We start from the raw sequence: 14790 nt of genomic DNA, 5'->3' as shown, positions 1-14790 counted from the left end.
TTGTTCTCCATGATGCTGAGTTCCTCTTCAAATGTGAACCCTGTGGAGTTTCTGGACTTGGAGCAATGGTTTGATGACTGGATCCTTGGTCTGTTTGTATAAACTGTATAGTAACACATTCACTCAATCAGGTGAAATGTGTTTAGCTTCAGTTTAAAGTTAGGGTTGGTAATCCTACGGTAACGATGAACTCCAGTTCCTCGTTTTTTGAGCCACCAACACCAACATTTGGAACAGTAAAGAGAAGAATGTGTTGGACCTCACTTCACATTAAACTACGTAAACAAAAGTAACCAAAGAATGGACCACGATTTCTGTCTTGATTCTAGAATTGTTACAGCCCTAGTAATCCTGGAAATTCCGCATCACCGCTACGCCCATTGTTCTGCTAGATGATTCTTCCAGTAATGAGGGAGTTGATTTTTTCTCCAGTTGCCAAGTGTTTGCTCATTGTAGGAACTATTGGATTTCTGAGATAACATTGTAAGGTTGACCTTGTGCCCGAAGATAATGTATGTTATGATTTGGCACAATACAAAAAAATATATAATAAAACAGATTATGAATACACACGGACTGACAACTACTAGAAGACAACTTTTCCATGAATCTTTCATTAACTTCATCTAATCTGCTTCAGCAGTGTATGCCTCTGCTGGTCATGCATGTGAGAATACGGGCAGAAGATGCGTGTAGGCAGGTGATCGGCTATCGAGACATACAGAGAATTTCTATGAATAAAATAAAAAGCATTTCAGAAACAAACAACCAACCCTACTTTTAACATTATGATTTGTGTGACAAGCAAAAGGCCAGACAGAAGAGGACTGCCAGCTGGAGTTAACACAAATGTAAATAATGCAGGATTTATTACATTTAACTTTTTTACTGCATATAATACATTTGTGTGAGATCACAGATTGTATATAAAGATGGACAACACATCTTCACACTTCCAACTATCCAGAGTCTGCACAGTAATTATCTGGTGATGGAGCTGCTGTAACATGCATCTCTCAGCTGTCAAGTTTGATATTTTTCTACATTTCTACAGCTGCAAATAACTAATTAAAACCAATCAAAAGAAAACAAACCTGAACATAAATCAGTATCATAACAACTACCTAAACTGACAGAAACCATTTCATGTGACTTTTTAATTTGGTCCATGGCAAATTACATGGAGGAGGTAGGATTACTGCAGCCAGCCAACAGGTGGCGATCAAGACTGTTCAAACTACCCAAACCTAACATGTCTTACTTTTTGAAGAGTTGGAACTGAACAAAGAATGGCCACTGTCTCATGGCAGACTTTTTGTTGCCAGTTGGCAATGTATCAAACCCAACATCTCAGACTCGGACATTTCAAAACCAAGCATCTTCCACAGCAAACACCTCACATCACACCTCTCTCCATGAGCAGACCTCATTTATTTGTATGGGGAAAGCCCCATCAAGTTCAAGCAGCGAGGCCTGCGGCCATCTGCCTGTGATTACAGCTTGGGAGCAAGGAAACAACAATGGCCACTTGGGCATGGCAAAAAGCAGGGGAGATCCCGTCAACGATCGCACACAACAATTACTGAGAAGCCAAATCCCCCACGTTGGCTGTTTGTAGCTCTGGAAACCCAGAGATTTGGCAAGCCAGTGGTTGTGAGGTGTCCAACATGCAGCTGAGGCCAACCAGCACACTCCCAATCAGATCAGCGCCATGTGTGGTGTCAAGCTGGGCCCTAATCAAAGCCATGTATATGTGAGATAAAGTTGGGCATCTGTGTTGCTGTTTGTCTGAATGGGTTTTATACTGTGCGATATATTTGCCTGAATGCACAGAGAATTTTACAGCTGTGCACCCTGGCCAAACACACATACACACACACCACACAGATATGTTCAAACTGAGTTTAAGTTTTTAACAAAGGTCACTTAACAGCAGCTGAAAGTCCTTCTGTGCTGTAAAGGTGAGCTGACACCAGTAGGGGATGTCGTCACTGAGATCAGATTCAGTCTGGTGTATTGGTTCTTTATTAAATAGCAATGTTTATTGTCCACAAAGCAAAGCACACGGAACGGTGTGATAAGATAACAGCTAATTTATATTAGAGTAGAGCCTGAGGGGATCACTGTTGGATTCTTTTCATGTTTGAAATTATTAACTCTACATTACACAGACGATGACAGGTTCATTGTGATAAAAGAGATTTCGGTTTGATTTTAACAACAGCCCTTACTGGGAGTGCTGGAGAGTGGAGAAGGCTCCCTGGTGGAAGACACCTTGAGGCAAAAAATAGGGAAAAATGCTTTTCACCATGCTTGCGTGGGTTGCAGTTAATCTTCATATTTTAATTAAGATGATACATTCACTTCTGCCAACAGGTTTCAGCTGTGAAGCTGCAGGGCATTACAAAGACAGTATGTCAATTTGCATGCATGTTTCAGCATCTGTGTGTGTCGAGCTGGCTCTGTGGGAATGTTTATGTTTGCGTGCATGCGTGTAACAAGCTGGTGTCCCTTTCAGCGTCGATGAACAGGAGCTACTCGCTCGGTAACAGATAGCCTAACATCATCACTGGATACATTCCACTCAACCCATTAAAACTGACTTGTGTGAGAGTGGCTTGGCATACAACAACACTTATTTGAACGGGTAGACAGGATTAAATGCCCCAATGCTTTGGTATGTCTGTGAGCAGACACACACCCCAATATAGCCAGAGAGGGAGTTCCCCACAAATCCTGGAAGTACAGCTTTCTCATACTTAAAATAAATTCGCACACATCATGCTGTCATGGGAAAAGACAGAAACTCTATCAGCCAAATTGTCTAACACCCTGCAGTCACTGTGTGTCAGGGCAAATACGACTTGGGAAAAGATGTACGGTCCTATGTGTTAAAAATAAATAAATCAAACATACAGCACATTCCAGAATGTAAACTGCATCTTTGGTTCAAAAGCTTATACTGAGGCTGAGCCAAGGTGTCCTGGTCTGTAATTTATTTAATAAGCACTGTAGGTGATGTGACTCAGGCAATGTTGTTTTTACACCTGTTTCAATATGTGATTTCACTCTTAGTGGGAAAGTTAAGTTACGTAACTGATCATCTTTCAACCACCCCACGGACGACATGTACATCTGCAGCTAACTGTAGAGAACAATATGGTCATTTTCAAGCGTTTTATTATTATGGCAAATAAGGCCCTTTGTTCATCAATACATGAATACATTGATTGAATAGAAAAACTAATACTTCCACAGTTGTGCCATTTTCCATCCTATAGACTGCAGAATATCTCAAACTAGGCTGGTGCGAATGAGCTTGTCAGCCTGCTAACATACAGTATGCAACTCTGTGAGCGTTAATGCTCCCGAGCTGGTTTGGCTTCAGGGTCCGGATTTAGACTTAGACACTGCTGCCCTATCAAGGCTATGCCTCATCTGCAGCTGCCTGGGTTCGATTCTGACCCATGGCCCCTTGCTGCATGTCCTCCCCTACTCTCTCTCTCTCTGCCCTGCTTCACAGCGATCTCTCTATCCTATCCAAAATAATGGCCGAAAAAACGAAATAAGACCCAAAACAAGACAATAAAACTGTGGGGACAGATCATTTTCGCACTCTTGAAAAAAGGCTCATGAGGGGCTGTGTAGACGCTCCTACCTTATAACATGGGCACCAAAATGAAAAGCCAGATGTATCCCTGTTGCACATGCACCGCTCACATATCCAGTGTGGACCAGGCATCATGGAATAGATATATATGGTATATTACACAAGATGAGAGGGACTTTAATTATTAAGTACTTGAGTACATTTACTTGGTGAGATCCCACGACTGAACAAAGATAAAAGGGTATATCCATATAAAATTAAAGACATTTTCTTCAATTATAATTTTGTGGTTATTACATGTCTGAATTACATAATTTCTAAAACCACAATCCACTCCTGGTCCCAGATTGTCAGTGTCCGATCTAGAGGCAGAATCCAGTGAACCAAGATAGAGGCTGTTTAATTACCATGTTTGAATGAACGCTACAGATTATGGGGGTGATCCATCCTGCAACATAAAGTGACATTTGTCTCTCTTGATTTTTGTTCCTAGTGCTGATGGTTGTCAGTAGTAGTCAGATAGTTTTACGTTGTTTGACATTTTGCTAATCCTTGTGAAATGCTCCACATCACAGGAGCTGTGGGTATCTACCTGGGCTGGACTCGCACTGACACACACCTTGGCAGTGCAGAACAAGAGGCCATTCTCTTTCACTGCAGACCATGAAGTAAATACATGAGCGGTGTAACAGAAACGCCTCAGATGATGAATTGCTGCAAATTCATTGGTTAGACTCTGACTTCATGTCTGACTGACTGACATTTCCTAAGAGCTAAGCTTTTCAGCTTGCCCTGGGCTTTGCAATAACCACCCACAAATATCACTTGAAACCCAAGCCAACAGTTTCTGTCAAACAATGAGTCAGGCAGAACAAAGAGCACACAATCCTCACCCTACCCGTGTGTCCAGGGATCGAAACATTCTGCCAGTAATGGCTCAAAATCGTGATCTATTGCTATTGATGACCATCATAGTCAGGTGCACAGGACTGTGAGGTAAAGCCTAAAAGTGCTTTTAAAAGCTTTTCTCGTAGCCTGTGCAGGAGCCCCCAGGTGGTGTCCTGTTCCTGCTTTGCTGGATGTGCTGAAATGGCATTAATGACCGTAATGTCTGCCGGGCCAGGTAGAAATTTCATCAACCGAGGCTTGGTTAAAACAAGGTTCTGTGCCAACTCCGGCACAGCTTCTTTCTTCCTCCAGAGGCTTAGGGGCACATTCGAAGACCCTGAACGTGACATTTCACATCAAGTTCCTTCACAGAAATCATTTGATGTGCTGGATCTATTGTGATCAGATTATTCTGTCACAATCAAGTTTGTGACCAAAACACAGACAGAGGCTGGTTCAGTGAAGCCAGTTAAATAGACCAGTGTGTAGGATTTAGTGGCACCGAGTAATGATATTGCTGTGTGCTACCAATTAAATTCACATAACTTAAAAATGAAAAAGACGTGTGTTTTGTTCGTCCTTTGTAAGCTAGTTAAAAACATAGTGGTTGAACATGGTGGAAAAGGACCAACTCCCAATGTAGTTTCAGGTAATTACACACTCATGAATACATAATTAAGTAATGTTACCAGACTCTTAGCAAAGACCCAGAATTACAATTTCAGTCTTTTTCTAGTAAAAAAAAACATGGACATGCTTTCTGTACACAAACAGACAGACCTATACACAAAACCTAAAGATATTACAACTGCCAGCTTGACTTATAGTACTCATGCATGTTGTGTCACATTTTTAAAAGTGATGAGACCTTTGTGGTGCTTCTACTTTAGAAAGGGGTGGACTGCAGGACAGTGTGATACATTGATCTTTTAAGCTTTTCTGTTTGCATTTCTCTATCCCACCTTGTGTCAAAAGATTGCACGTAGTGTGATGTGTGGTTCCTGTGTGGTCACACTTTGACATTACTGGATTGTGTGTGGTGTCACTGAATACTCAAGACCTTAAGTCTGCAGCTTGGATGTGTGGTGTGCAGAACCTGAACTGCTTTTTTAAGTCAGCATGGACCAAAATTCACCAAAACACTGAAGCTACTTGTCAGCCTTCTCAGAGAGAGAAATGAGTGATGCATCGATGTACAATCAAACCAGTCACTACAGTATTCTTATTCTGAATAATCATTACTTTTCTAGGGTCTGTTGGTGTGTACACCCCTTTCTCCTCATTTTTTCCAGACATGAACTGCTTTTCCTCAAGACAATTTTAAAAGAACAATCAGGGGATATCGACGGATGGACGCAAGTATAAGCTGTTTGGCTTTAGTAGCTGAATGTTGAAAAGGTCAAAATAAGCAATTAAACTGCACTACTGCATCCAGGCCTTGACTGCAAATCTCTGAAGGCTTTCACACTGAGGAGTAGTGAAACTCAATCCCAACTGTAAGGGAGTCCATTCTGTGTTTGTGTGTACATGTACTGTGTTTGTGTGCACGCGCACATGTTCGGACAGCTCCAATCCCAAGCGCCATAGTTCGTGTCAGCAGAGCGGTGATGTTTATGGCTGTAATGGGATACGATGGCTTGTGCTCTAGAAAGGTCGGACTATGCATATCACATGCAATTACATTTATAACCTTTGCTGTGCACTTTGTAGTTTTTCTGAGGAGAAACTACTTGGAGGTCTATCTGCATACATGATAAAGACTGAATGAAATATTTAGAACATTTCCCTCATGTAGTACCCAAATAGCTTTAAATATTTTCACACACCGCAGCTTGACACAATGAGACACCTCCTTCCACTCCACTTATCTCCCAGTAGAAGGAAACATATTAAACAGTTGGTCCGAGTGCAGTCTAACTCAGACTGACAGATATTCCCTCGCTTATAGACTATGATGGCATTGCAGAATGAATCATTAATCGGTATAATGGAGACACAGACACACTGCTGAAGAAACGTGGAAGTGGCGATGAGTCAGTCAGAACATTTCTCGAACATCTAATGTCTCTTTGGCTGTAGCTCCATATCATTTTTACTTTTTCTTGGTAATCATTAGGGGTTTGCATTAAATTAGTTTATATGTGTTGTCTAAGAAAGCCAAGTGTAGTTTAATTACAGAATGGAATGTGGTCACATGTAACAGGTGCCTTCTTTACTGCTGACCTCATTAACCTCATTTCTCAAGTGTTCCGGAGCAGAGTGTGTGGTGAATGCCACTGATGTGCCCTCAAGCAAGTTCCCCACCTGCTCTGCCTGGTGGCCAAAAGCTCAGACTGGTCGTTTAACATTTAATTTAGGCCACAACATAACATGACCATATTAAATTGCCATGGATGTTTTAGACACTGTAGGATTTTTAGCCAATGTTTTCCTTACATAATTTCAATTTTGTTAATTCTGCCCTCCATAATGTCCTCCCCAGAACAGCTTCTGGAAATGTGTGTAAGACTTATATTACACAAAAAAACATAATGCATGACTCACTGTTATGATGCACTTACACTAATGCATGATGCATTGTTCAATTCAAAAACTAACATGAAGCAAACAAGCAAAAAACTGGGTCAGATCTGGTCAAGTGTTGCATTTGTTACTTTGTAAATCCAGTTCAAGACATACTTGGGATTCACTGAGTAGCTGTGCGTCTAACAGAAGGAAAGTTTAAGATAATTATGACTCTACTAGTGTTTAAATCAAATATGTAAACGTGACTGGTAAACCCTACATAACTAAAATAAGCATGTGTTTCGGATCAGTAGTATTCATGCAGTGTAGGGGGTGGGTAATAATTGGTTATGCAAAAATAACTGGAAAGGAAATTCCAGGAACGAAATTTATCCAAACATTGTAATCAAGGGTATGATGAGGTTTCGAAGGACTTATTTATAAGTAAACAGACAGTGATGCAGAATTGTCGTGTGTTAATGAGTGCTTGACATAAACAGGGTAGGGCAAACCAGATTTTGCATAGTAGTGTGACGCCAAAAAGCTAGAAGCGGCCCTGTCCAGACACACATGTGAGTCTGAGAGTGTTGTTTACATAATTCTGTTTAAATTATTATAAAATAGAAACCATTTAGAGCAGTTAAAGCATTGATTCTAGATAATAAAGACCAAGATCTCTGTCTTCTTCTCATCATGTTGTACGCTTGTGATGACATCATTATGTTTCATTACGTGCAATAACAAACGTGTTGATAGCTCGCTGTGGTGCCAGAGGGAACAGAGAAAATGGCATCATCCCAAAAACTTAAAATTAAAAAATAAGTTTGAATAACTTCTTCAAATAATAAGATATATTTTTTTACGAATGTATAACATTGGGTACAAGTTGCTACAACTTAATGACATATTTTCTGTGCTCTATAGACACTACCTTACCTTGTACCTCAAAAATGTATACATCCATTCAGCTGTATGTAAAAGCTCAGTGATTATACATTTGCCCACAGTGTTTATAGACATATACTTAAACCATGTTTCATTTGAAACAATACCATTTTTATAATATTCCAGAGGAAGAATTTCCCCCCATATTCGGTGAAGTGTTATTACACGTAAATGTCACGATCATCTTTCCTCAGCACGTTCCTCGGCTCGAGTCACACAAGCCTGGTTTTGTGCGGCACAACAAGGAGGTTCTGGAAAGGAGAACCAAAGAAGGTATGTGCAGAGAGAATAATGGCACCATTGTCTGTGGCTGGTTGCAGAGTGCAGAATCTTGTTAACCTTTGGAATCTGGCACGGTGTCAGGCTGGCGAGAACACAACAGTTGGCACCTGCCTTTGATATGCCTGGACAAGGAGGAACGTGGACAACCTTGTGTGTATGTGTGTCTACAAACACACACACACACACACACACATGCCAGTGTTATAATAGGTAAGCTTGCAAACTTAGAGCTATCATCCTAAGCCAATGTAATGTTATTTTTGTACTGCACAAATATGCATAGGCTATAGCAGTGTTTTTAAAGTTCCCTTGAATTCAAACAGCTCTATCATACCTGTTCATTAAAAACAAGTACTTCATCTGCACTTGTTATGTCAGTGTCAGCATCTATCACCAGCCAGTGTGTGCATCGCTGTAATTTTAAATATTGAGTGTGTGCCAAGCCATTTTTAGCAGCAGTCCATCAGCAGGACCAAAGTTTTATCTGTCTTTTTCCTGTGACATATATATTTTTTCTAGTCTGGAGAAGGATTTCATGGTCTACTGAGTTAATAGCAGTACTAGAGCCCCAGGGCGACTGTTTTGTCTGTCAGCCACAAGTGTTGAGGCTCTCTCATTTTATCATTGACTGACCTGAGACAACCCTCCACTGTTATAATTACCAACCTAAAAATGGGTCCAATTCTCTACACCATGGTTGCTTCCTTGTACTCTTACTTTTGTTGCTGTCGCCTTGATACTGTGCCAGCTCCCCTTATAAAACTTCCTTTGGTTTCTTGCCAGACTCCCTCCTCAAAATGCCCTCAAATGGCCCCTGGCAGAGTCCAACACTGGCTCATCCCCGAACTGCAGGTGTTCCTACTGGTTGTGGCCATGTCCTCGCCCCCTTCTGCCCCTAAGTGGGCACTTGCCAAAGGATTCACACACCCAGGGGGTCTGCATCAGAATGGTTGCACTTGGGCCAGGAACTGGACTCTGGGAGGGGGTGCTTTATTTTGAGGCCAAAGGCACAGCATGCAGCGTTGTGGCCATCATCTGGTAACAATGACACAGCATCAGAAGGGACTTAGGCACAGCTGCAACTAGATGTCCACAATGACACAGCATGGCACTCCTGAGAGGACATGATGTTACTCAGAGGCATTTTCTGCTATTTGTTGATTAAAGAACAGAAAAAAGCCTGTATCTGAACTGAATCTGTGTATTTCAGTATGTGAAATAAATTCAGGCCAAATGTTGATTTGGTCAAGTCACAAGATGGCAGAGTCAAGAAAAGACCAAGATAATGCACAAAAAAACCGGAAGGGGTTCTGAACAACTGACTGAGTAGTACAAAGATGGTGTGACAGATGGGCAGAGAATCACGGCTGTATCGAAGGGTAGTAAGGTGATGGAAAAGGCAGGAACACAATGCATGTGGCAGTGGTTTAATACTACCCACACGCAGCAGGGTATTATTTTCACCATTCTTTGTGTGTGTGCTAAAAACCTGAGATATGAGATGTATGTAACATAACATAAGCATTTGTATTTGCATTTTCTTACTGTCACTTTAAATCTTTGTCTCTCCATTAAAACTTGAGATATGTAACGTCTTGTGATATTGAGATAAACATTATAATAATGCAATAACCATCAATAATAGCTGTGTATCATGGTAAATGGTCTTTATTTAAATAAAGCTTTTCTAGTCTCGATGACAACTCAACGCCCTATGTGATGACATCTGTTTGCAGCACTTTCTCTGTGAGACGCTGGGGTTCAGTATCTTGCCCAAGGACACTTCGGCATGCACAATGGGGAAGGCTGGGATTTAACCGCCAGCTCTCTGGTCAGTGGACGACTGCTCTTCCAATCAGCCACAGCCGCCCCATTAGCCAAGTTGGCTGTCATTGGATACAATGACCTACATGGATATATATATTATTATCAACCATTACAAATGCATGATCAAAAAATAAGCAAGGAAAAATACAGACTAATCTATGGACGTGCAATCAATGAATGAAGGTTGGTCTTTCAATTCAGTTTAATCACTAATACTATCTAGCTGCTCTAACCACACTGGTCCATCAACATGCTTGTTGAAATGTGAATTGTCAATGCAAATGCATTTACACCGATTTACATTTGTTCACTGTCATTGAAACAAGTTGGATTTTGTGTTTCTTAAGATCTTTTAAGACTTTTGTGCAGCACCCTGAGACAACTGTTTGTTGTGATACCCTGCTATATAAATACATTTGATTGATTGATTACGATAAATCCCAAACCACCTCCTGAGGTTGTTTGGCCAATTGGATCAATATGTGTCCTCAATTCATTAGCATCAATTATAATCAATCCAATTGCAACCCCATAAACCTAGACGCATGTTAATGCTAAGTGAAAATGGGGTAAGTGATTCACCTGAAGCTGGTGAGGGTACCAATCTGCTGAGGTGGCTGTTTGGAGCTTGTGATTGAAGGCTGAAGCTGATGAAGTGAATGGAGCTTGACACAACTATGGCCACTCAGTGAGTGTCACTATGACAGCACCATGATGTTTCAACTTTCAGATAATCTGTCTCTCATAAAACAGAGTGTTCCATAAAAGTAGGTGATGGGACACTTGGTTTAGTGATCAAACATTTTCATGCGGTATCGAAGGTATCTTACATTTCCCACCATGGCCTGACAAGCTATACACCCGCTGTTGAAGTTTTCCCTTCTCTCTCTATTAGACAAGCGACATGTCAAATTTTAAAAACCTTGTTAACAAACAATTGTGGATGCAGTAATGGCAGTGAGTTGATGTGACAGATGTTGCCTTTAGGGTAATCATCTTGGCCTCCTGGTAGCTCTGATGACTAATTGAAGATCTGTGTGTGTGTGTATATTTATGTGTGGGAACACGTGTATAGTCCACGTGTGAATATTAAAAGTTGAAAGCCAAATGACTGTAACTTTCCAAGACTTGTGCAAGATGACAAGTGACAAGCTGGCCAAGACCTCGTTCTGCAATGCCTGATGTGCCATCTTGCCATGAAACACAGCGGCCTCATCAGCCACACACAGACTCAGTGATGCACTGACTGGCAACAGCGTGCTGGACCTCAGTGTGCCATTGATCAAAATTTCTCTGGTTTCAATCTACTTTTCTCATACAATACAATAAACACATGAAGGTAATGCACTGATGTTTGTTTCAGTTTAACTGCATTAGAATACGCATAACCTGAATTCCAAGTGTTATGGAAGAGACATAATTGATTGTACCACATGTTCATCATCATCATCTGCATTTTTTCCCATGAGTTCCCATGACTCAACATTCTGTTACAAAACTGCCTATCTATGCAGTTGTGGCCTTGAGTGTGTTACAATCAAGTTGATCATTGTGAATGACTTAATTTGAGTGTAATTTGTCACATGCATTTGTGTAACTACAGATATCACATCAAACGTCTACAACAACAATTTAAGTGGTAGGATCTGAGAAATGCAGACATTGAGTCACGGGTAAACTCAAGAACCAGTGAATTCTACATTTCCCATGATGCAACTTGAAAGGGTTTTTGATCAACCCACCCTGCTTGGTAAACAATGATGTATTTCAGGTTTCTCACCATCAGTGTGTAACAGAGGCTTTCAGTTCTCCTAAACAGAGATAACCATGATGACAACATGGGGTTATTACAACAGAGTTGTGATGACTACACGCATATGATGTTGATATAAAAAAACCTGAGACCAACCAAATCTTTGCTAAATGAACAAAACATTATTTAGTATATAATCATTTATCTACACATGCATTAATCATTATGCAAACATTCAGAATTTGTTGTTTAAATGTGACAAATTACAACCACAGTCATCTTTGGCTTTGACAGCAACAGAAAGGAGGGCCATATGAGGAGAAGGCTTTATTTATTTATTTATTCCCACTGTAAGTTTAAGTGGAGATCTGGACAGCGTTGATCGTCCACAAAATGCCCCCAACTGCTCCCATGACAGTGATTCAAACCAGAGCTCTCTTACTGTCGCTGAGAGTTACAGCATAAAAGTGACCTCACAAGAACACATACTCCAAGCTCTCCAGGAGGGAAATAATAGACTTTTAAAGTTTATTCTGTTAAATATGTAATTATGTGATTTCATTTTTTGGATGCAGAGAACTTTAATTCCAGATGTGATTAGCTAAAATATTCCACCAATGCTTGTGTTGACTCAAGGTTGCTACAAAGCATTACAAGCTTCCTCAAGGCTGGGAATGACTTTATCTCATCTGTGGCAGAGGGCTGGTGATTCACTCCAACAATACAAATCCCCACAACCAGACAATAACACGTGTATTGTATATCCCATTAAACAGGTGCACTGATAGTCTCCAAGTACAGCTGTTGACAGCTGAGGGAGCAGTCAGAGACTACAACTGCTGCTGTCGAAAGAAATAATAAAGAGCTGACACCAAGCTGCATCAACATAGAATAGCTGCTGACTGTATGTAAAAAAGCCCTTCAGAATAAAGACCAAGGGGCATTCAATCATAACAGAATACACACATGATGTCACTGTGTGCACTATTCTGTCAATTCAAATGGAAAAAGAAAACCAGGCCACACACAGAACAAAATGGTAAAGTGACGGCATGCACTTGATTGGGTGATCTTCTGAATGACACATGTACAAAGCTGAAAGGGCACATAGCCCGGCCATGGCAAAAAAAATCCAATACATGTCTGTGAGACTTGGATTATTATCTAGATTCGAACCAATGATAAAACAGATAAACACCATAAATATGCATGATTTTCTTCTCTGGCCCATGTCCCATCCCTCCACCAAGTTTGATCCAGATGTGCTCAGGGAATTTTGCGTAATCTTGCTGACAAGTAAACACACAAACAGGCTCGGGCGAATACATAACATCATGGCCAAGGTAGTAATAATCTTTGAATGTTTTTTGTCTTCGTGATGTGCTTTATGTACAGAGACAAGAGGAGCAGGGATAACATTTGTGTAGTAAACATGACATAAGGTCATCTTGTCTCTACACTGTATTAGATGACAGCATTGTGTAGAAAAACATATCGTCAAATACAAACCAGAGAGTTTTCACTTTGAGCTTTTTTTCGTTGCACATTTAATGATTTGACATCACAGTTGGATGAGGATAACACAGTGTGACCTGGCAGATTGATGATGTTTGCACACTGTGACATCACATTTGGAAGAGGAAAGTACATTGTGACATCATTGTTGGATGAGTTAAGCACCTTGTGACATCACAGTTGGACCACATGACAGGTATGTTAGATGTGTTGAATACTGCATCAATGAATCAATTTACTATGCATGATCCGATATTGATTGGTATTCGTAAATATAGGATTAAGTCTGTATTAAATTCATTTGATATGTTAATGTTGTCATCCCATCAACAATGAGACTTTTACTTAGAATTTGTTTGGATGTCATCCTTTTTATGGGCAGGACAGGAGAGAGAACAGGAGAACCAAAAGAGTAGTACTCTACAGAACAGACAGTTTGTCACATTATTAAAGTAGAACAGCTTCTCACCTCCTTACATGTACTCTGAATTATTGGGTGAAACATCCCAAAAATGTCTCTGCTGGTTTTAGCCCCTGATGTTTCAAGATCTTAATAACTCTCCTGATAACAAACTGGAAAAACTGGAATAGACTTAGATATCCTGTGAAACCTGCTTAATATACAGTGTAATAAAGGAAAGCTAATTGTATATATCATCATTTTATGTATTTTTGCATCTTTTACACTGATGAATGTCAATGGTCACTCAAGTTGAAATATTTGAATTTGAGGAAAAGAGGCATAATGTTGCGAAAGCTGATGAGAGTCCCTGCCGTGACCCGGGTCTGGTGGGTTTCATTGGCAGGTCAACAAATCAGCCACTGGTCAGCCTCAGGTAGCACTGGAAGCAACAGTCAAAAACTGAGAAATTCACTGAGCTGTGTGTGCCTCTGGATGATCTTGTGGACCCACAGAATTGCCACAACAGGTACAAAACTGCAGCTGTAGTCACTCCAGCCTGTTTTCTTCCACTTGAAAATTTGCAGGTTGGGTTTAATCTAGTTGGAAGTAGTGCGAGTAAACAAAAATGATCCCGTGGTGATAATCATGCAAGTAGCATGATTTACTTTGTGTTTGGTGTAAACGCATCATTACAATGGCTGTTATATGTTACTAAGTGCAGTCCTGCAGTCATATTCGACCAATGATGCAAGGTGAGAATTCCCTTGGCTACCAGTCTAAACTCAACATTTACTCTCATAATGTCGTTATTGTACTGTGTCAACAGGTGCCTTTTTATGTTAAGTTTTATATAAATATTTGGGTGAAATGAGCTCCCTACCAACACTAAACATGAAAAACATTTTACTTTCATTGTGAAAGCCAAAGGTGCACACCAGTCTTAATGCTGCTGGTTGTTCCATGCTCTAAAGTAGTATTTTGTCAAGGAAATCTTAAATTTTATTCTATAAATAACACTTTTGGGTCACAAGCGAGGAGACTAAAAAAACTGTCCAGTCCTCT

The sequence above is a fragment of the Paralichthys olivaceus genome, chromosome 10 (genome assembly GCF_024713975.1).
Source record: "Paralichthys olivaceus isolate ysfri-2021 chromosome 10, ASM2471397v2, whole genome shotgun sequence".
NCBI lineage: Eukaryota > Metazoa > Chordata > Actinopteri > Pleuronectiformes > Paralichthyidae > Paralichthys > Paralichthys olivaceus.
Note: the sequence above shows the minus strand (reverse complement) of the source record.